Genomic DNA, 3,024 nt, shown 5'->3' with positions numbered 1-3,024 from the left:
TCTCTTGCTTGGAAACATTTCTTCCAGTTACAACCAGAATAAGTTACTTGTTCAGACTTAGTTTCTGCATTTGCCCTGTTCCCCCACCTTCCAAAACACCTAATTTGGAAAAAATACTCTTCCACACACAGTTTGTCAGCCTCTGTTGTGTTTGCAGGCAGAGCCTTCAGAGACACCCTGCTTTTTGCCTCCTCTTTCCTGGTTTCAGTGAAGTAATCAAGGGCTACTGCTCTGAGCAAGTTCAGGTGCAGGAGATGTCTCCAGGGAACGGGTTCCTGAAGGTTTTACCACTGGAAGGGAGATCCACACGCTGCACCAGCACCTCCTGCACGCTCATCTGGGGTCAGGATGCCCACCTGTTCTGAAGGTGTCAGTACCATTTCTGATTCCACAAAGAAAGCCCCTGTTTCTAAGACCTGAAGTTTTCCAAACACAATTCAGATGTGACACCCCAGGTCCTCTCCTAGCAAAGAGACTGCTTGTTGTTGCTGATACTTGATTTTGCCAAGCATTTACAGCTTAGATTAGCAAAAAACCCTGCCCATAGCCCAGCTAACTATTCAGAACTGCAGAGACCAAAGGAACAAAGAGGGATTGTCAGTTTAGCACTGACACTGGAAAACTGCATGAAGCAACAGCAGAAAAGCCCTGAGAGAGGACAAGGGGAAAACAGTGGCTAATACTGCTTCTACTTGGGCTGCTGCAACCTCCACCTGGGAAGACACAGCTGCAACTTCTGGGGGCACAGTGTTTCACCAAATCTGTTCCACAAAACCTGCCTATGGACTGAAAGCAGAATGAATCCCTGTGTAGGGGAGAAGCAGAGATGTCTGATGAAAGTCTGAGCACTCCAAGCTCTCAGAGATGAATGACAAGGATGGACTTCTGTCAAGGCCATAACTGGCTCATGACCAGCCTTTCACCTCATCTTCTTCTGGCCAGGAAGGTTAATTGCCTGCAGTGCTGAACTTGGATCTCAGTGCTGTCCCTCACACATCTCTGCAGGGACCCAGCTACTTCCCTCCCACCTCCCCAAATCACAAACATCAACTCATTAACTTTGTACAGGGTCAGACAATTTGCAAGTCAAACTTTGAAAGAGCTGGGAGCAGATAAGACACACTTCTGGTTTAGGAAGCAAATCACAGATACCAGCTCCTTCTAGTCCTGCCAGCAGAGACAGGGCTTTGAGCAGGGGTTGGGGGGTTAAAAATTGTTTCTCATTATTTTGACTTGACAGATTCTTTCTATAGACATCACTGAAAGAGCCTGCTTTCCTTAGCAGGGCTGGGAAAACAATCCAGGGCATTCCCACCAGAGTGTTACCTCAAAGTCTGAGGCAGTCCCACCTCGCTGGCCTCCAGCTGACCAGCTGGTAAAGCTGAAGCTCCAATCTTCCCCCTCAGTGCTCTGACCAAGCACTGCCCCTTCCCTCATCTATCCCACACTCCATAAAAGCACTTCCTTGCTCTCCTGCCCACTTCACATTTTGTTAACATCCTGCAGACTTCACTGGGATTTTCCCAAAACAGCTGGATAAGAGCAGAGGTGCCCCAACCACCACATGCCAACGGAATGTCTAACTCCAGCTTCCTCCATTTCCTGTCCCTTTGATCCACTGCAGGAACAACCAGCACATGAAACTGGGACACTCTGCTGGGTCACTATTAGGAGGACATGAGTAAGGGAAGGTGGAGACGCCAAGGAGTCCTTGGCCCTCCACATCACCCTGTTCAAAGGCTGTGCCCCCTAACCCACCCCAGAACAGGTCTTCCTACTCCACAGGAAGAGGAAGCGACTCTCCCAAAGGCCGGAAAAGCCTGTTCCACTGCTCACACCTCCTGTGCAGGGCAGCTGGCACAACTTGCAGCATCTCTTCTCCTTACTGGACCCAAACTAGACTAATTTTAGCCAGGGCTCCCTGGAAGCACGACACGCATTCCCACACAAGCAGCCTAAGAACTGCTGCCATCAGCGCCTTCCTCAGGTGGTGGTTTGGCACATATTTAACCAAGGAACAGCAGGATCACAACACCTAAGAGAGGTGCAGGATCCAGGGGGCTCAGCTAAACCTCCCCACACGGATCTGACGGTGCCCATGGCACCTTTACCACAAAGCAGGTGTGCCAGGGGTCACTGATGGGGACCAGGGAAGGCACCTGGGCTGTGGCCCCAGGAAGCTGATACCCCCAACAGCCACTGCCCTTCAGCCTCCCCTCTGCCAGGAGCTCTCCCATACCTTAACCTTCTCCTATCCCAAACAATACTAGAGGCGGGCACATTCCTAATCAGGGAGACCCAAAATGCCAAGTCTACACTTCCCAACTCCCCCCCAGCCTCCCCCAGTGCTGTTACAGACACCTATTTCACAGGCTGCAGTGGGTGCCCGTGGCTTCTCAAGCCCTCTGTACTTCCAGGCAGCAGCTCTGTGTTTGCTGGGACCCCTGTGGGCACAACCTGTGCTGTTCAAAGGCACAGCCCAGTGATCAGCTCTGGCAGCCAAAGTCCACTCTGCCACAGGGAAGGGCAGCCCAGGCTCCCCACTCCCTTCTCCCACAGCCCCAGCCCTGCACAGCTGCATCATATATCAGGGAAAAATATATTTAGAGAGACCTGTGGCTCAAGTTCCCCTGCTGCCTGGGTTAGTTTTCAGCTCAATGATTCCCCATCAGGCTCCACACAGAACAAGCCCCGGCACTGAGGAAATGGCAGAAGGGCAGCTGGGCCTCTGTGAAGGCCTCTGTGAAGAAGCCTGTCCCAAGGCTTCTGCGGGGCACAGAACACTGCCAGTGGTGCCCCAGGTACAGAGACACCTGCTCAGGTGAGCCTGTGGAAACTGGAGCCACTGGGCTGGCCAAGGAGTAACCTTTCATTTTTATTTTATGAAAGTATATCCCGAGACACACTTCCTTTGCTATTTTACAGCCCCAGAACCTCGAGATCTCACAATTCCTCGAGCCCAAGTGGGTCCTTGACCAATGTAACCGACCACTGTCGAATTACCCACCCAAACAGGCACTTTTG

The sequence above is a fragment of the Manacus vitellinus genome, unplaced genomic scaffold (assembly GCF_001715985.3).
Source record: "Manacus vitellinus isolate BGI_N305 unplaced genomic scaffold, ASM171598v3 scaffold_25_pilon, whole genome shotgun sequence".
Taxonomy (NCBI): domain Eukaryota; kingdom Metazoa; phylum Chordata; class Aves; order Passeriformes; family Pipridae; genus Manacus; species Manacus vitellinus.
The sequence above is the reverse complement of the archived record's forward strand: the minus strand, read 5'-3'. Positions refer to the sequence as shown.